This window comes from Schistocerca cancellata, chromosome 1 (assembly GCF_023864275.1).
Source record: "Schistocerca cancellata isolate TAMUIC-IGC-003103 chromosome 1, iqSchCanc2.1, whole genome shotgun sequence".
NCBI classification, from domain to species: Eukaryota; Metazoa; Arthropoda; class Insecta; order Orthoptera; family Acrididae; genus Schistocerca; species Schistocerca cancellata.
In genome coordinates this window covers 545,558,797-545,580,645 of record NC_064626.1, presented here as the reverse complement: position 1 = coordinate 545,580,645, position 21,849 = coordinate 545,558,797, and positions in this window count along the sequence as shown.

Genomic DNA, 21,849 nt, shown 5'->3' with positions numbered 1-21,849 from the left:
GAAATATCCTAAAAGTGGATCCCAAATGTTGAACTGGTGACGTCACCAGGTGACGAACCATCCCAAACTCGCCGGTATCGGGCGGTGCTACACATCGCTGTGCAACGGTGCCAACTTTTGTAAATATGATCTGTTGTGAAACGTAAAAGTTACAAAATTAGGGTCCTCCCTGTAACCAAGCAAAAGCTGTTCTTATTTTAAGATTCTTTCTTTTTGTCCCTTTTTAAGACATTATTTAGTAAAGAAATTGACTGGTAAGAACGAAATTCTGAACCTTATGTTCATTTGGTTGTGACGTAATACGGTAGTCTCTTCTTATACTGTACTCTGTGGAGACTGCAAGCCTGATAATTAAAATAATATATCGTCTTCAATGTAAAAAGATAATTGTCCAAAACAATGCAATAAAACACTGCCTGCCAGACGCAAGACCCGAATCCTGAGCCCCACCTCGCTTAGGTTACGCATGTAGGCGCGGAGCCACAGTGACGTGAATACTTGACTTATTATAGGTTGAGACGATCAGGTGCGACAGACCCTCTGACTCGATCGCTGTACGTGCGGCGTGGTACGTCTTCCAGAGACGTCACTTGTCCAACATTTCTCATCCACTTTTGGTGTTTTTCTCGTCATCTGTGGCTCCATGTGTCTTAAATTACTTGTCTCTACATCATCTACGTCGCTCCGGAGGTTTTTAAACGGCAATAAGAATCACTCTGTATAAGAACTAAATTTTCACCGTAGCACATGACACTAAGTATAGCATAATTCACTGTGCAGTCTTTGACAAAACAGTATTAATCCATCCTTTACCACATGTTTTTTGTCATAAGAACGAAACACACAAGAGATTATTTACAATTAGCTCCTTGTCGCTGTAATTGTCGAAAATGAATCTGGCGCGACTGTGATTTGCGGTATCCTGACGTTAAGTGCCGTCTTTCTTGGGAACTTGTGGCAGACAGGCTGCTGCAGCTTTTGTCGGTTATCGTGTTAATGACACGGTCCACGTGATGATGTGGAACTCTGTGTTCAGTGCGGTCCCTAGCAGGCTGCCATCTCCAATAATCCGTCTAGTGTCTGCTTTGATAGCTGCCTCTTTCTCGTACGTGTCTCGTCGTGCACCCCGTATTTCGCCTTCACTGAAAAGTCGAAACGGGCTTTTGTAAACATTTTCTACTTGAATACAGTTTTTTACAATTAGTTTGTAATCCTATAAAAAGTACAATGTGTTTCAAAACTCTATATTTCTTGATGAAAACATACTACAAACATGGGATGAATTGAAAAATACTCAAGAAAGCTTAAAGTTTTAGCTAGGCTGTTGCAAATGCTGTGTGTGTCTATGAGCAGCAGCACGAAAAACATCTAGAGAATAACTAAATTCGTCATAAACTTTATACAATGTATTTACTTTTACGGAAGTTACGGAGGCTGTTAATCTTTCTTCCCTTCTTCTATGTCACGAAGTAAAGGGGAGATGAACACAGTTCTCTTCATGTATTAAAAAAAAAAAAAAAAAAATCGCATTGGTCATGTCTGGCGATCTTGGAGGCCAAGAATGCAGGCAGTGTCTCGGTATCCGGTGCCACCCCCCCCCCCCCCCCCCTTCAGCATGTAGGCAGAGTATCATTGAGAAACTGTCATACAGTGTTGCTCCAATGTAGTGGAAGATACCATCACTGTCAGGGAAGACATCAAGCATGAAGAGATGAAGGTGGTTCTCAATAATGTTCACATATCTTCAGCTACCATGGTACCTTTTATCAGCAGAAACTCCACGAAAGTCGAGGTGAATATCTCCCACAACAGAATACTGCTCCCACAAATCTGCCTGCATCTGTGGCGTAGCTCATGTTTCGAGCAGCCCTTTGCCTACACGACGGTGTGTCCAGACATGACTATCGACCAGCTGACACGTTTCCATTGACACATAGACCAACTGAGATGATTCGGTGCCCACTGTAATCATAAAATGGGAGCACGTTGGGGGTCATTTGTTTTCGAGCACCATTTTCAACAACGGGCGCTGAACAGCGTGCCGCGAAACATTTGTGCTGCACAAGCATTGCACGCTGTCGTCAGATATGCCACAGATAAACACCCATTCTGCTTTACAACGACGGCAAGCCTTTCATGGTAAGGTGAAGACGTCCAACACCTTGTCGCCTAACCTTGGTTTCACTTTCCACAGATGTTCATGACAGCAGCACGCGAACTCCTGACCAACATCGCAGTTTCCGAGGTATCCGCATAACACTCGTGGGATCCCGACCAACGTGGGCAACAAGACTAAGTCTTAGTCTCGATAGGCCATTATTCTGCCGCTGTCCAATTGTGACACGTGCTGATGGGTGTCTTTTACTCGTGGCATAACACGATCTTATCATACAGAGTACAATATTACGATCTGGAAATTCGAAATGAATTTCTGTTTCACACGGATATCGCTAGTGCACAAGAGAAAAGAAAAAAAAAAGTATTTAGCTTATTTACTGACACTTCCTATACTAATGTAACAAACATGAACACCGTAGCAATGGTTTATCCCACTCATTAAACTGAAAACGTGAACTAATATCGCTGCACGTCTAACATTTGAGCCGGCTTAACAATTATGAGTGTTTGCACACTTCTGTGAAACCGAACTAAGACACTTCACGTAAGTTATATGTTGGAGTAATAGGTTCTTGCATAAGATGAAGGAGAAGAAGTAATTTAATATTTCAGCAATAGAATGGTTGGTTGTTTTGGGGAAGGAGACCAGACAGGTCATCGGTCTCATCGGAATAGGGAAGGAAGTCAGCCGTGCCCTTTGAAAGGATCCATCCCGGCATTTGCCTGGAGCGATTTAGGGAAATCACGGAAAACCTAAATCAGGATGGCCGGACGCGGGATTGAACCGTCGTCCTCCCGAATGCGAGTCCAGTGTCTAGCCACTGCGCCACCTCACTCGGTCAGCAATAGGATGTTCGAGGCCTGTGGGTTCTGATAAGATTTCGTCGCACGATTTTTTAAATATCTGCGTAAACATGAACAGTTCTGTAAGAGTTCACGTAATACCAAAATTTCGAATTTGAACGATTTCCCGTACGGAAAACTATAATGACTATATTATTGTTTCCACACTATCAAATTGTAGTATAAAAAAAACATTATTTTACAATGAAATGAACACCCTTAGCTGCTTACAGGCGTTGACATACGTCAACGGGGACAGATCAAAATGTGTGCCGCGACCGGGACTCGAACCCAGGATCTCCTGCATACATGGCAGACGCTCTATCCATTTTTATTTATTTTTTGGTTGGTCTCAATTTGTTCAATATGTTCGTTGAATTTGTTCGGGGCGGATGTCCGATGACACCCGTTTAGGTTCTTCGTTGATCCATTCACTCAGTTTTTTTTTATTTTTTTTTATTACAGAGGGTACCTAACCCTCTGACCGAACATGCTGAGCTACCGTGCCACTCCATCTGAGCCACCGAGGACACAGAGGACAGCGCGACTGCAGGGATTCATCTCTGGCACGCCTCTCGTGAAACCCACATTCTCAACGTATTGTCCCGCACTACATCCGTAGTGCCCCCGCCCATTATACTCATTACCCGCGGCGCGTTGCCGATTCCCGTAAGAGTTCGGGCACTGTTTGTGCATTCGCACAGAAGAAGAAGATGGTCAAATGGCCGGTGAGTCTTAACTATATATATAGTAAGATGGTATCTGTTCTTTCGGACATGTCCGAAAGAACAGATACCATCTTAGTATATACATACATTATAATTAACAAGATTCAGACCTGAGATGTGACATTTGTACGTCGCTGAAAAAGTTGCCACCTTGCAGTCGCCTTTTCAATTCGGGGCCGAATACAAGGGCTCTAAAGCGGAAATCTGCGACACCAGTTGACCTCGCTTTTGTGGCGTTAGGCGGCAAAACGACGGTAAACGAATGAAGAAGAAAGTCTGGTGTTTTCTACGACAGAAGCCTTCCTACTGTGAAGTGCGAAGACTCAACGCGTATTTCAAATTGCCATTATTGTTCACATTAAAGACATACCAATTTTTGTTGCAGTAGGAGATGACAGAATTATATAAACAACTGAATCCAAATGTAAGTGATCATATGTAGAGAATCGTTTTTGTTTTACTTATCGTGAGGTGGAAACGTAAATAAAGGCACTTCAAAATGGTTCAAATGGCTCTGAGCACTATGGGACTTAACATCTATGGTCATCAGTCCCTAGAACTTAGAACTACTTAAACCTAACTAACCTAAGGACATCACACAACACCCAGTCATCACGAGGCAGAGAAAATCCCTGACCCCGCCGGGAATCGAACCCGGGAACCCGGGCGTGGGAAGCGAGAACGCTACCACACGACCACGGGCTGCGGACAAAGGCACTTTAAAGGTGGGATAAGGTCCGTTAGCTGTCACTTATCGGTGAATAGGCAATGGCGGTTCAATGCGGGCAACTGACTGCACCACCCCACTGGGCGAAGTCAACTGACTGTGTTGGCGTCATTGTTACCCGGTGTTTCGCATTACAGAGCGTATCAGTTTGTGGAAAGGGGCCATGGTCAATTACTGTTAGTTACACAAAAACACACACAACTTTATTCCTCAATCCAAGGCACAGTTTTCTCTTTAAAACAACAAAGATCAATTCACGGCTGAAGGCCCAAGTAATTTCTCCGGAAAAAGTTTAAATGGTAGCCTTTAAAACACCAGGATTTAGAATAACGGCTGAAGGCCTTACTTAAGGAAAATTACAATATCTTCTCGACTAAAGGCCGAAATAATATTTGAAATCAGCTAAGAAAATTCTTTAAAGGCCAAGCATTTATAAATTACGGCTAAAGGCAATATTAAGGAAAATTCAAGTTAATTCATCTTTACATAATAAAAGAGAGACTTTAAAGATAAGCCTTTACACAATACAACAGAAAAAAAACATCTTAAGAAAACTTGAAGTATCTTGTCGGCTGAAGGCCCAAGCAATTACTCAAGAATAATTAAAAGCAAACCCTAAGATAAAGATTTACAGAACACGGCTGAAGGCCGTTTCATGTATTCAACGTAATTAAAGATAAACCTTACAGACAGGGATTTACATATCACGGATGAATGCCACAGATTTTAAAACAAAGACGGAGAAGGGCCTAAATACAGAGCAAACAAGAATTTCAAATAAAACACGGCTGAAGGCCTAATCTTAAAATACTTGACGTGAGGTTTGGCTGAAGTCCATACACTAAAGATAGAACAGGCAAAATTAATACGCGGCTGAAGGCCTGGCACAGTATCTGCGACCAAATAAAATGACAATCACAAACAACAAACAGCGGTGCTCAGAAGTGTTCCAAGGGTCGGCCTGGGTTGTAAACTCTAACAGCAGTTTAGGTGAGACAGGCAGCCAAGCGTAACACTAAATAATCGGGTGGCAACAGACGCTGGGACGGCTGAAGAACCAACCAACAACCTAATCAAAATTCCCTCTGTCGAAACCGACCAACTGTCAACTCCAGTACGCAGACAGCATTCATCTGCTCAGTTGAAATCACACAAGCTACACTCAGTTCCACGTAAATACACTTGTACAAGAATTCAAACAATCGTAAAAGTAATCACTGTGGAACAACAAGGACGAATCAATTCGACACACAGAGAGTTTCCACATGCGGTTGGCGACCGAATACGTGTCGTCCGATGAGACGACCGATCGAATGACTAACCCTGGTCGTTCCCACTCGAGTTACGTGTGTCGGCAACGGTCAGGCGCGTCTTACCTGTCCGAAGCTGACTACAGCTCCATCCCGTCTCAACTCCGTGTCCGTTCGGAACTCGGAGACACGGCGATCCGGGCACACTGGCACGTACCCAACCATGCAGAGGGAGAGCTTGCCCATTGGCCACCCGGTATCTCTGCACAAGGAAAGATCAAATATACGTCGCCTGATGAGACGACCAACCAACGGTCGCCCCGCTCCAATCTCCTTCCTTTGGACAGTTTATGTGTGTCGTCAGCGGTCGGCGACCACTGACTGTCAGCACCTCACTGGCGCATCCGTTCACGACTGAACTTCAGTGCTGCTGAGTTCCGGCTGCTACTCCGTGCCCGACTGACCTGCAGACACACAACGACCCGGAAATACTAGCGGTCGCTCCAGAGATAGTACGACAGTGCACTTGTCGATAAGCGTTGCTGCTGCCACTCAGGTCAAGCAAACCGGCAACCTAGTGTCACCAGTAAATCGATTTAAAAGAAAATAAACGAATCTACAGTAGCACAAAAACAAGATGACGAGCAATAAACAGCATGAGCGCTAGCCGCGCGCAGCTGAGTCCTAAATATAGTCTCGGTTTCTCTCTCTCTCTCTTTCTGTTGTTTGGGGGTTTTGCTGCCTAGTGTAGGTCTCTTTGGTTGAAGCCATTTAGGCGACTTGTTGGTCGGCGGCGATCAAATGATGAGGAGGACAACACAACACCCAGTACTCGAGAGGAGAAAATACCCGATCGGGAAATGAACTCGGGGCCCCTGGGTTAGCATCCAGCCACGCTGACGTCGAAGCTACCCAGGCGGACGGCTTTGGTCTGATCAACGTTGTACAGCTGCTCTCGGCACCTTGGGAGATGCTGATGACGGCGTATCAAGGTGCTGCTGCAAATGCACACGTGGCACAGACTTGTTAACTCTCTGTTGGCATCAAATGACTCATAGGAAAGAAACTCCCAGTATTTGTGTGGGAGGAATGAAGTTTAAGAAAGAAATAAACACTTAAAAATGAACGTGGTAACAACTGCATAACAGTGAATATCATTGGGAACACCTTAGTCCCGTGTTTACTGTTCAAATGGTTCAAATGGCTCTGAGCACTATGGGACTTAACAGCTGTGGTCATCAGTCCCCTAGAACTCAGAACTACTTAAACCTAACTAACCTAAGGACATCACACACATCCATGCCCGAGGCAGGATTCGAACCTGCGACCGTAGCAGTCGCACGGTTCCGGACTGCGCGCCTAGAACCGCGAGACCACCGCGGCCGGCGTGTTTACTGTCAAGTGAACGATTGGACAAGAATGGAAAAACTATTCGAGAGGATACGACTGGTAATAAGAGTACAGAGCTGTACGACCTAAAAGTGTAATTGACATGGTTTAAATAAATATTGAGTATTGATTCTATAAAGTCAGCTTACTAAAATGTTGCCAGTGAGTGGCATAATAATAATAATAATGTCGAGTGACTAGGGCCTCCCGTCGGGTAGACCGTTCGCCGGGTGCAAGTCTTTCGATTTGACGCCACTTCGGTGACTTGCGCGTCGATGGGGATGAAATGATGATGATTAGGACAACACAACACCCAGTCCCTGATCGGAGAAAATCTCCGACCCAGCCAGGAATCGAACCCGGGCCCTAGGATTGACATTCTGTCGCGCTGACCACTCAGCTACCGGGGCACATACACAACACATAATTTACCTGGTCTTCTCTCCACAGCCGTAACAGCAGCACTAAGTGGACTATATCTGCAGTACAGTCTAACCGTCCACGCATCCACGTTTCAACACCTGACGTGGTGCCCAGAAGAAAATAAGTATTACTCGTTTGCTCTTAGCACATGTACTTGGAGGTACTAACCAACCTAAAAACATACTACTCCTAACAGCCACAATTATTAATCTGTAAATAAAATACATACTGATATAATGTTGTTCGGTACACTGTCCCCAGTCGCCAATAAAAATATCTGCACTTCTATTTAATCTCCGTTATTCCCCGCCACTGTCTGACTGAACTTTATACAACTGTATAGCTATTTGTCTGCAATCCCTGAGACCCCTTGGCCATCTGCCTCTCACCGACGAAAGAGACGGCTCTGCGCTCAAGTTTTTTTGCAGTCGTAACTGACCAGTCTACCGTTATTCTTCTCTGCGTGGCGGTCTAGCCCAATCAGACCCGAAGAAGAACGCGTAGAAATACACTTTCAGCATCCTTCCATCATGAGAAAGCTACCAGATGCTTCTAGAAGCTTCTCCGGAGAAATCTGAATTGTCAATTGGATGCCACTCCCAAAAATTTTCTCGGGAGGTTCGCTTCTCCACACACGCTCTGCGAGTAGGCCACACAAGAATGTGCTTCTTAATTTTTTTTAGTGCACCCATCCTGCTGTTGTGTCACGAAAGCTAACAGACGCTCTTTGCCCTCCTCCTCCTCCATCAATGCAGAGCAGAAGTGCATCCCAAAATCCTGCTAAATTTATATTCTCACAAAATGCAGTGAACGGGTGAAGAGTAGAAACTGTTGATCAGAAAGGGCACTTAAAAAAAAAATAAAACGCAGATTACACATTTTCTTCCTACTGCATCGGTATTACCCGAAATAATTAGAAACAGGAGAAAATTAATATGTTAAGTCAGTGAGTTCTAGAATTAATGAAAGTGGTACAGAATCATTGTACATCTTTCGCAGTCGTCACTGTTTGAGAGAAACTTCAGTCCTTTCTCTGACCTGCAATAACAAGTACCATTAACACCCTTGTAATTCGAGGTGGTGGGAACTACGATTTGCGAGGGCTATTCTGAAAGTATGGAACGACAGGTCGCGAAATGGAAACCACAGTGAAAATCAAAACTGTTTTATTTGCAACAGTTAGCTACAGGTTCCACCTACTTATCTCCATAGCCGCCAATCCGACTTAGACGGTTGTCGTAGCGTTGCACCAACTTTCCAATACCCGCGTTATAGAAGGCAGCCGCCAGTGCTTTCGGCCAATTCTCTACGCTGGTCTACAGCTCGTTGTCTGTGCCAAAATGTTGTCTTCATAGCCAGCGGTTCATGTGAGCAGAGATGAATTTCAGAGGGAGACAATTAAGGGCTATTGTGGGTAATCAAACATTTCCAATTGAAAACGATGCAGGAACATCTTCATTGCCCCTGCAGAATGCAGCTGAGAATTGTCTTGAAGAAGAAAATGCACGACAGTTATGTAATGTTGGCTGCATAGCTTCAGGCGAAATTTCTCACCAGACCCTCGTACTTGGCGGGAGACACTATCGTTCTAGGTATCTTTATGTGCTCCCTGTGTGCTCAGAACTAAAAAGAACGACGCAACGCGATCGACGGGCATACTAGAGACACTGCCCAACACACCTGTGCAAAACTTCATCGGATTTTCACTGTAGTTTCCATGTCGCGACCGATCGCTCCTTACTTTCCGAATAACTCTCGTACATCAGCTAGAGCCAGTAAATTCTACTACAACTAGCGAGGAAACGAAATTGTCACCTACGTTCTCGCCTTGTTAAGGCAGCTAGTTTGGTAGAATTAACTGTTAGGCACCAGTTTCTTAATTCACAATATTGAGTTCTCACCTGAACCTGGAGACTGCTCGGTTGCCAGGTAATTAGATTTCCATTGAGCCAGTGCCCAGAAGAAGAAGAAAAAGAGGTAAAAATAAAACCAAACTGCGAAAAGTAATACCAGGGGGGATCTGGAAATGGCCGCTGAGCGGGACGAGCTCGTTTCCGTGTGGGAGCGACGTTAAATAAAATCATAAAAGCGGCCGGTCCGCGGAAAGCGGTGCTGTCAAGACGTCCGGCGGTAGAGCGCCTAATAGCAGGCTGCCCGCCCGCCTGTCCCGTCATTACCGCGTGCGCGCTTCTCGCTGCTCAGGGCCGCCCCCCGGGCAACGCACGGTCCCCTGCCGGCTCCTGGCGCACACGCAGGCCGCACTGCGGCCATGCTGCTCCCTACCCACGAAGCTCCGGAAAGTACTACTCAAAACAGATTCAGAGAAATCAGCTATTTTGACAAAATCTGACATTTTTAGACCATGGCCATGTACAAGCTTTGTTACAGAGAACAACAATCAGCCTCTTTTTTATAACGCTCTTTACTCACAAAAACAGTGCCGTTACCGGTTTCGAACAGACAAGTTCATCGTCAGACGGCTTGTTCATGTTACGATGTATTTTTCTTGTATTTTACATTAGTTTTCACTTTTTGTTCCCCATATTACAAAATTTCCTTGAGTTGGTGGTGCCTCTATAAAACAAGATGAGGGAAACAGTCTGTTTAACTGCAGTTGCGCTTCATAACGATTTCAAACTATGTAAACAAATTACTGAAGTACGTAAGTAACTAAAGCATTTTCACTTCAATAATTTATCTACATGTTTTGAATTTGTTATAAACTACAAATACAGTTAAGGAGTCCCAGCGCTACCATTCCAACAGCTCTACAGGGACGCAGACGAGCTCGTAGTGGTTATGGTTCAAATGGCCCTAAGCACTATGGGACTTAACATATGGCCGGCTGCGGTGGTCTAGCGGTTCTGGCGCTGCAGTCCGGAACCGCGGGACTTCTACGGTCGCAGGTTCGAATCCTGCCTCGGGCATGGGTGTGTGTGTGATGTCCTTAGGTTAGTTAGGTTTAAGTAGATCTAAGTTCTAGGGGACTTATGACCTAAGATGTTGAGTCCCATAGTGCTCAGAGCCATTTGAACCATTTGAACTTAACATATGAGATCATCAGTCCCCTAGGCTTAGAACTACTTAAAACTAACTAACCTAAGGACATCCATGCCCGAGGCAGGATTCGAACCTGCGACCGTAGCAGCAGCGCGGTTCCGGACTGAAGCGTCTAGAACCGTTCGGCCACAGCGGCCGGCCTGGTAGTGCTTAGAGCACTGTTTTGCCCATGGGTGGAAAGTTCCCCTGAAGAAGGATGAAATACTTGTGGTCAGCGGCTCAGAAACTCCTCAGTGCTGGAGCAGGCGTTGAACGGTAGTTTCTATCTGCCCTGGAATGGCGAATGAAGTTGGGGTGACTAGCAATCCTTCAACTGCGTCACATCTGCTTGCTACTGAACATAGCTCCTAGAGTATAAAGAAAAATGTCTTTGTTGAAGTGCAGTTGCTCACTCACGCTGAAAGAAGGCTTACGCAGCAGTCTTCCAACAGCGTACTGCCTCTCTTGCAGAAGTCCAGCGGCGTCAAGAAGTAGCGACGGGGCAGGATTGTTCTGTCTCCAAGCCTTTAGTCATAGCTCAGCACATAGGCGGTAACTGTGTGATCGGTCATCTTCCTTAGGATTGTGGCTGTAAAGAAATTCTGTTGCTACACTACGATTAAACAGTCCTATTTATGGTCTTCTCTTACGGGAAAAGGGCTAGGAGGGGTGCCTTAAACTTAGTCAGCCTCTTTTTACTACCAACTTTTAATGATATCCCCCAGTGCGGTCAAGCAAGGAGGAAATTGTATTACGCAAGAGGGAATGTAAGAACACTCACTGATGACACAGCAAATCAGAGACCCGAAAGGAGAACAGCTGTTATGAGCAGAGAGTTCGGAAGGTATAACTTCGACATAGCAGCATTCCAAGAAACCTGTCTTGCCAACGAAGATCAATTGAATGAACAGGGTGCAGGATACAGCTTCTTCCGGAAGGTGGAAGCAACTGATAAGCATCAGACACATGAAGTGGGTCTGCTACAGAGAATAAGCTTCTCAGGGACATGTAGAAGCTTCCAAATGGGCACAATGAACGTCTCGTGACATTAGGACTGAATAAATGGGGCCCGCATCTCGTGGTCGTGCGGTAGCGTTCTCGCTTCCCACGCCCGGGTTCCCGGGTTCGATTCCCGGCGGGGTCAGGGATTTTCTCTGCCTCGTGATGGCTGGGTGTTGTGTGCTGTCCTTAGGTTAGTTAGGTTTAAGTAGTTCTAAGTTCTAGGGGACTGATGACCATAGATGTTAAGTCCCATAGTGCTCAGAGCCATTTGAACCATTTTTGAATAAATGGGAACCAGCATGCCACAAAGATTAGCACATATGCCTCAGCTCTAGATTTTAAAGATAATGTCAAAGAAAGATTCTATTGAGATCTGTATGACATCCTATCAAACATCAATCGCCAAGACAGAACACTCTTACTTCGAGAATTTAATGCTAGAGCTAGTAAGGACAGAAAATAGTGGCGTGGTGTCGTTGACAAGAACAGAGTTGGCAGTAAAAATTCAGATGATTTTAGATTCTGTCAAAATATGTTGAAAATGCATTAACACTTACCTACATTAGCTTTCGTCAAAAGGACCTCTTCAGAACACCGTGGCAGCATCATAATCCAGGCACTGGAATTTCGCTGACGATGTAATTTTCTGGAAGAAAGATCTACACGATGTTTTCATCACTAAAACAATGACAGGAGCCAGTGACATATCACTGACATACTAGATCCGTCATGCAGCTGTCACTATCCGCCCATAGGAGGAACCAAAATAAGAACTGTGGACACACCTTTGATCCCGATAAGCCTGCTAAGTCCGAGTACGCCTCGCAGTACAGAAAGCAGCTTCAGCAGACTCAGTCCAAAGAATGTCATCATGATACAGCATCAGGAGAGCTTGAAGATATGTGTTCTGGATGCTTGCAAAAATACATTAGGATATAAGTCCGCGAAGCCTCAGGACTGGTTTGACGAAAGTGATGAAGAAATTGAAGTATCACTTTCATAGAAGAAAGCGATCAAGAAATTTAAGTATTAATCTCACAGAAGGGGAAATCCTTGCAAGCAATGGCGTAAGGACGCAAGCAGTCTCCGTAAAAGAGACGTCTATTTTCTTGCCAAAGCTGAAGAACGCATGTTGGATAAGAAAGCAGAAGACAAGACACAAGAGCAATTTATGGTCCAACTGCCATTAGTAGGAATCCATCTATATCCGGTGATAACAGTACACGTCTAAAAGATCACTGTCCCATTATGAATAGGTCGAAGGAACATTTTGAAGATCTTGTGAATCAGGAATCAGTTACTGATGAACAGGTGTGCGACATAGAAGCAATAGACACACAGGCAAGCATCCATCACATAAGAACTTGGCTTTCCACCAAAATTTACTGAAGTGTGCTGCATAACAACACATTTCATTCCAACCAGCCACGATGACTGAACTTGAAATTTAGATTTTACACACAAACTACATTTTAAAAAATCGACCTCATCTTTATGTGTGAATTACTAGTGAGAGTCATTTTCTGTCCTTGTTTGTTAAACTAATGGAACTGATGTTCTTTCCTTCTTCTTCTTCGATCATCGGTGACATAAGATTGTGTCATTCCTAACTTGTATTCTATGTTAAAAAATAATGCTATTTCAAAAATTTCCTGTTTATTTTGGTAGCATAATACAAAGCCCCGCGTTCCCGCACTAATTAAGTATGTTTTGCATAATTTTCGGCCTGGGAATTGTTTGGAAATAGTCATTTCGCTGACACTACGATCGCGTGCCATAAACGGGCTATCATTTTCCAGTCTCAGTATTTGTGACTCGAACCTGCAGCCTATGTTTCAGACGAAATTCGATTATGATTATTATTAACATGCAAAACTAACCCTTTTCATTAACGATTAACGATGACACAGTTTCTCCCCATCAATCTCGCTGTTCTCCAACGATGACTGGTTGGCCTGAAGCTAATTCTCGCATGAGAATGAAAGTAAATTCTACGAAAAAAAATCATTTTATTCTGTAAAAAAAGACTAACAAAGCTGATACCTCCTTGTGAATTTTATGATAACATGTTATCTTTATTTTTATTGTTTTTTTATTGGCTGTGTAATGTATCCTTCGTTCGATAACATTTTGCTTTCAAGAACAAATTTAAAATAACAAAACCATATACTGGAAGAAAGGTGATACATTACAGCTGTCAATCAGGCAAAGTAAAATAGGCCGCAGGTTCTGATGGCACACCAGCAGACGCACTCAAAGCAGTTGCTGAGGAACCCACAACTAACATATGAGAACTTAAAATTTCAAGCTCTGAAGAGGAAGGATATCGCACAGTCTGCAATTACTACCGCGGAATGTCGTTGCTGTCTGACTTCAGGAAGGTAATTACCTCATTTCTCCGAAATCATGCTCTGTTCTTATTGGAGGAATTACTACCAGAGAGCCAGAGTGGCTTCGGGCCTTGTCGAAGAGCCAAAACTCGTCAGCTTCAGGTAAATCGAGGGGACAAAATAGGCCTCTTTACATTGATTTCATTGACGTCATCATAGCATTTTGACATATGAAATATTTGGCTCTCTGTGGTTTTTTGTTTATTGCCTTCGTAAAACTGCTCTTCACAGATATGACAGCAGTTGACATTGGTAACGATTCTGTTGGTGAGGTGTTCCATATCAGTAACGGCGTTAAGAAAGTATGTGTGATTGCTCCTAAGCTATTTTCCTTGTATGTTGCCGCTGTCATGCAGTTAGTCAAAGATGGACTTTCTCCATGAATACAGTTATCTTCCAGGATGGATGGGAAACTGTTCAATTTGAGTCTTCTAAAAGCAAGGGCTCTAACAATTTCTGCAGAATTATTTGAGTTTACTGTACGCTTCTGATAAGGCAATTGTAACTCAATTCGAAGAGGAAGCAGGTTTAATCCTGAATGCCTTCTCTACAGCACACAACTAGATTGGTCTCATACTAAATACCAGTAAAATACTGTTACTTCACCTACCAGCATCTGAGGAAGGACAAGGAATAGTATTAAAATCGCTGAGGTGTCCTCTGTTAGTTTCGTTACCTAGGCAACATACTCTCATTAATTGCAAAAATAAATTTGAAAATCAGTACAGAATTAACCGTGCTGGAGAATCATTTCTCAGATGACTATATCGATTATGTGACAATAATGATGTCGATGTTGCAACAAAGATTCGTGTGTACAATTCCGCTTTTATTACCACCTGCTTTATGAACCTGGTTCTTGGACACGTTACAGATGGCTTCTTAAAAAGCTGGACCAATGTCATTTGTGATGGCATGTAACTACTCTCACAAATCTACTTTCACAACTCTACTCTATTCGTGAATACAGAGTATTTTTTATTTTCTTTTATTATGAGTGTCTGATCGCGCCAGCTAAACTGGGTAACCTTGCATGGATTTCGTAACTTCTAGCTATGAACTCGTAAGAAAAATACAAGTACACTTTGTGAACTGTTTTGTCTTAAGCTGAACTCTGTTACAGATGTTAACCACGTGTAAACCTGTTTGAATATTATTTATGCTACTATACTTATTCCGGAGACTTTAGTGGAAAACTAGGATGTCGTTCTATTTAAGGTTTAACGCTTCAGTTCACTCTTTACATTTAATTATGGTTTTGATATTGAATGTTTCTCACTAAAAACAGTGCCAATATTTACCACAGAGAACTTTCCTCCTGAAAATCAGTAATTCAGCCTCCTAATACCGGTCGCGGGTCCTGATGAGTCGAATTTCGAAAGTAATTCTGTTCATGAAACGTGAAATAGTTAGTAATTTTATCTTTAAATAAATCTAATTTTAGCTTTTAATATCTGAATGGAACTCTTAAGATGTTTGACTTGTTTCCCAAAGTTAATCTTTTCAAAAATTACTTTATGAAACTTTTCACATAAAAATTCAAGTTAGTTATTGTCATCAGACTGAATTTACTGAAGACTTGAGAAACTAAGCAAATGAATGTAAGTGATGTTACAATGCACAAATTTCAAAACTCCGCCATCTCTCTCCCCACATCCACCACTGCTGGCGGCTCACCTCCAACTGCGCAACGCTACGCGCTGTTCACATCCAGCTGCAGCTGCCCAACACTACAATGGCAGACAACAATGCAAACTAGCTACAGACTGCACACAGCACAGCCAGTGATTTTCATACCGAGCGCTACGTAAAGTTGCCACTAACATAAACAGCCTACTTACAAAAGAACCATGCAAGCTTGCGCTAACTGAAATTACTTTTCCACTTAATACTTTAGATTTTAAGATAGGCTTTATGCAAAGTAAATATAACAGGTACTTGAAATTAGTCCACAGCCCGTGGTCTAGTGGGTAGCGTTGCTACATCTGGATCACGGGGTCCTGGGTTCGCTTCCCGGCTGGGTCGTGGATTACTCCGTCCACGGACAGGGTGTCTGTGTTGTCCTCACCATCTCATGATCATGCGTGTAGTGGTTCAAAATGGCTCTGAGCACTATGGGACTTAACATCTGTTGTCTTCAGTCCCCTAGAACTTAGAACAACTTAAACCTAACTAACCTAAGGACATCACACACCTACATGCCCAAGGCAGGATTCGGACCTGCGACCGTAGCGGTCGCGCGGTTCCAGACTGAAGAGCCTAGAACCGCTCGGCCACAACGGCCGGCTTGGGTAGGGGCGAGAGTGGAAATGGAAAGAGTGGAACTTGTACCGTTGCTGACGATGTTGAGCGCCCCACAAACCATCATCATCGTTACTTGAAATAAGAAGATAACAGTTCTGAGAATTAACTGTTACTCCATTAATCTAAAAAAAAAACAATCACAACTGTTTTTTCTAATAAAAGTCTGGCTTTCCTGTTACATATCTAATTATGAAAGAAGTAGTGCGGTTGAGAAAATCATGCAAAACTGCATCCTCAATTATACACGTCTCATATTAGTTCCACAAGCCAAATATACAAAATTGTCACTTTCAGGAGCCATTAACCACGTAAAACACGAAGTAAGTTCTGCGATGTGTCGGCAACGAGCCACGTAAAGTAGAACCAATAAGAAACAAGAATGCTCTCTGCATCACAAACAGAATCTGCAAGGAACTATATTGTACTTGGCGTGCTCAGCTGGAGCCCATATTTGCTGGGTTGATGTTATACGTACGGTATAACCTATGAATATAGGATTATGCTGTTAATAAGCACCAGAAAATTGAGGATCTCTCGAAAATGTCTCGTTATTAGCACGATCTGTTGCAATAAAATGACGGGGGAACATTATATTGGAAGAATTTTCGTAGTTAGCTATTTTGGTGTTATACCTCGAGTGTTATGAAAGAATGTGTTTTAAGGCAACGGCACATTGAAGATTCATCAAAAACGTGTCGTTATTGTTAGGATTTGTTATCATTAAATGTCAATAACATATCGGAGATTAAACCATTGAAAGACCGTAGCATAAGGTCGCTCATTGCAGAACTTCAGCGGAGCGTAGTGGGTTAAGGTCAGCATTACGCTATCAAATCTTTTTGAGAACCTTGCTTTGGCAAATACATTTTGACCTAGTGTAAAAGGGTACTTTCGTCAAATATTGCCTTTTGTGAAATTTATTTCATCAAATCCAGCGCGCCGCCCTAGATTTGATCAAAGAAAGCGATCGTCTTCTGTTTATATTAAGTTGCTGGATTGTATAAACATTCTGCGAAACAATTGTGTGTTGAGCTTATTGTGGAACTATAAATATGGAAAGGCGTTTTATAATCTGGAATGATACAGAATATTTTTTCTTTTTTAAGGAAGGAGATGGAATTTACTTTCTTTCTTCAAAGGTAATTAGAATAGCATGCACTTAGAGATTCGTGCAAAGAGTCAAAACAAGGAAAAATGCAAGGCACGTTTATTGTCACCGCTGATGTTTATTTGTGCACTGAAAAGGAGCTGTTGTTCGTCAAGGATAATTAATAAGCACAATACGATTTTTGATGATGCAGCCGTATTAGCTGACAGTGGAAAAGAATTGAGTTTTGTCCTAAACGTTATGGAACATGCACTAGCTGTAGGTGAAGATATTCACATAAAAGAAGAAAACTTCACAGGTGGACGTGCTAGAGGACAAAGTGTTGCAGCTGGGAAAGAGAAACTTGTTAGGTACACGCAAGGCGTAGTAGCGAGGACAAGGCCAAAAGGTGTTCATAAGAATAAATAACGATAATGTCCAAGAATATAAGAATCGTCACTAGTTTTGAACGTATTTAAATGAGTCTGAAATCCGTAAAGAAGTTTGCGAAACGAACTACAATCAGCGTGAAGCATCGGAAAGTACTTGGCAAGCATGCAGATACAGTCCTAATCAGTTACTTTTGAACTTACACACATCAGGTCACAATCCATTACTGACGATAACGGATTTTCGATAATACGATTACGACTCGGGTACTGTGATATGTATATATTACGGTGCACACAGATTTTTATTGTTATATGTTAACATTAACAGGAGGGAAATTAGTTTAATTACATTCCTTGTTCGTTTTGGAAAAATCATTGCCTCGATTAATAACTAGAAACTACTAAACTAACAGTATTAAAGTAGCAAGTTCTCAGTCAATGTCATGCAGCTCTTCTGCTGCTACATTCTGAAGAAACTCTGACAAAATACACTCCTGGAAATGGAAAAAAGAACACATTGACACCGGTGTGTCAGACCCACCACACTTGCTCCGGACACTGCGAGAGGGCTGTACAAGCAATGATCACACGCACGGCACAGCGGACACACCAGGAACCGCGGTGTTGGCCGTCGAATGGCGCTAGCTGCGCAGCATTTGTGCACCGCCGCCGTCAGTGTCAGCAAGTTTGCCGTGGCATACGGAGCTCCATCGCAGTCTTTAACACTGGTAGCATGCCGCGACAGCGTGGACGTGAACCGTATGTGCAGTTGACGGACTTTGAGCGAGGGCGTATAGTGGCCATGCGGGAGGCCGGGTGGACGTACCGCCGAATTGCTCAACACGTGGGGCGTGAGGTCTCCACAGTACATCGATGTTGTCGCCAGTGGTCGGCGGAAGGTGCACGTGCCCGTCGACCTGGGACCGGACCGCAGCGACGCACGGATGCACGCCAAGACCGTAGGATCCTACGCAGTGTCGTAGGGGACCGCACCGCCACTTCCCAGCAAATTAGGGACACTGTTGCTCCTGGGGTATCGGCGAGGACCATTCGCAACCGTCTCCATGAAGCTGGGCTACGGTCCCGCACACCGTTAGGCCGTCTTCCGCTCACGCCCCAACATCGTGCAGCCCGCCTCCAGTGGTGTCGCGACAGGCGTGAATGGAGGGTCGAATGGAGACGTGTCGTCTTCAGCGATGAGAGTCGCTTCTGCCTTGGTGCCAATGATGATCGTATGGGTGTTTGGCGCCGTGCAGGTGAGCGCCACAATCAGGACTGCATACGACCGAGGCACACAGGGCCAACACCCGGCATCATGGTGTGGGGAGCGATCTCCTACACTGGCCGTACACCACTGGTGATCGTCGAGGGGACACTGAATAGTGCACGGTACATCCAAACCGTCATCGAACCCATCGTTCTACCATTCCTAGACCGGCAAGGGAACTTGCTGTTCCAACAGGACAATGCACGTCCGCATGTATCCCGTGCCACCCAACGTGCTCTAGAAGGTGTAAGTCAACTACCCTGGCCAGCAAGATCTCCGGATCTGTCCCCCATTGAGCATGTTTGGGACTGGATGAAGCGTCGTCTCACGCGGTCTGCACGTCCAGCACGAACGCTGGTCCAACTGAGGCGCCAGGTGGAAATGGCATGGCAAGCCGTTCCACAGCACTACATCCAGCATCTCTACGATCGTCTCCATGGGAGAATAGCAGCCTGCATTGCTGCGAAAGGTGGATATACACTGTACTAGTGCCGACATTGTGCATGCTCTGTTGCCTGTGTCTATGTGCCTGTGGTTCTGTCAGTGTGATCATGTGATGTATCTGACCCCAGGAATGTGTCAATAAAGTTTCCCCTTCCTGGGACAATGAATTCACGGTGTTCTTATTTCGATTTCCAGGAGTGTATTTCACGACAGCGTGAGACCCATTTTGCTCCACGTCAAAGAAACTTTATGAATATTTGATCAATTTTGTTTGTCAAAAGTGCGCTGCGTTACGAAACAGTGGGTAGCACGTTTGTTTCCTGCTATTCGAGATTTTTTTCACATTCACGCTTTATATTAGGTTGTGGGATTTCCTTATATTCTTGAAGTATTTATTTATGTATACCACAGGCAGAATAGCAACACCACCATATAGACGAGGGAAAAAAATGTGCGTTTTAATAGAGCTAACGTAGGAGTTATACTCGTCTCCATTTTCGTAAACAAACTGTGGTTAGCGAGCCAAAAAAAAAAAAAAAAAAAAAGCCGACAAGTGCTGTTGGAGAGGACTGAGAGTGCAAAATGATCTTAAGCAGACCATCCTGTGTGCTGACGGCTCTCACTCTATCTCATGAGCATCGTATTGACATGTTGTACTTGTGCCAATGTGCCACCACATTTTAATTTTTTCACAATTGTGATTTTTCTTGGCAGTTATGCTTTTCTGTGGTAACTTATGTCAAAGCATGTACGAAATTTGATACATCTGTGATAATTTTCCTGCCACTAATGATGGTTCAGGACCGAAAACGGTAGCAAAATAAAATAACATTATTACAGATAGCACAGTGTTATACAGTTTCTAAAACTCTCTCATGAGGTTGGATTTCCCGTCTGCGTCCACGTCAACGTTAGCTGTCTCGTCTAATGTGGCGACGACTTTAGCAACCTCCAAAACTTTGTCCGTGGAGTGTTGAGGGTCACCTGTATTTGTAACCAACAGCGGTGTATATGAAGCTCCCTGCAATCACTCTGCCACCTCCTGCTGGCCGCGGTGGCCGATCGGTTCTAGGCGCTACAGTCTGGAACCGCGCGACCGCTACGGTCGTAGGTTCGAATCCTGCCTCGGGCATGGATGTGTGTGATGTCCTTAGATTAGTTAGGTTTAAATAGTTCTAAGTTCTGGGGGACTGATGACCTCAGAAGTTAAGTCCCATAGTGCTCAGAGACATTTGAGCCATTGAGCCATCTGCTACCTCCCCCCCCCCCCCCACCCACCACCACCGTCCGACGCCAACCCTGCTACTAGGCATTTGCCTCTAACCGCGCCATACCCCGAATGAAGCAGCCACCTTGTATGCACGCACAGCTGTGCTACTACAGAACCGGCCTTGGCCCACTGGCTCGCACACGAGGCTTTCGCTATGCTGTACTGCCCGTCAGATGCTCGTACTTAAACAGTAGGCAGCCCCCCTCCAGCGCTCCCGGACCTGTTGGTTCGCACCGGACGTGTCGAATCGGCGGCGTCGGGTAGCCACTTGTCGGCACCCCTGCAGCCCTTTGTCGCGAATGCCGGGGCAGAGCCCCCCCACCGCCAGCCGCCTGCCGCCGCCGCCGCTGGAATGCGCGGAGAGGACCGCCCGCGGGCGCCTCGGCGGCTCGGCTCCAGAGGGCGCAGAGCAGAGCGGAGCGGCGGTAGCCGGCAGACACTGCCTCGTCCTCCTGACTCACGACGATTAGCGCCGCTTTGTCCGGCCGGCCGCCATTACTCACCGCAGCCCGGCCCGCGGCCAGCCCGCTGGGAATTGCTCGCCACGCTCTGAGCTTTCAATTGATCCCCGCGCTCCCTCCGGCACGCTCATTCACCGCGCTTAATACCTCTTTTCGTCTCGTCAATGAGAGCTCTCAGAATTCGTTCTGAAGCCACTACCTGAAGGTCCGGAATTACTAATACGGTTTCCTTTTCCTGTAGCCAGAATGTTTTTCGATGAAAATCTTTTCTTTTCGTTCAGATTCCGGAGTGGTTGGGCGGGGGGGGGGGGGGGGGAGGAGGATAGTGGGCGACACCAAACGGAGAGTATCTCCTAAGAGTCGCCAAGCGAATTTTATCTGATATTTGGGCAGGTATTTACAATTTCGTTTTTGCTGGAGTCAGTCCAGATAAACCTGTTCATTACGTCTTTCATACGACTTCCAGCCCCGACGGAAAGCGTCGGTTTGCTTCCCATCACAAACATGTGCCCATTCGATAAATTAGTCTAGTGCGTTATTCCTTTTAACGATACATAGGGTGCGTTGCGGTGGGGGGGGGGGGAGGGGGGGAAGGGTGGGGGATGCCTATGGGGTATGGTGTGAGATACCTAAAGTTGTCATTTCCGACAGGTGGTGACAGTGGTGACAACATCGTGTAAAGCAGTAGCTAACTGTAGTGTAACGGGAAGGCAGC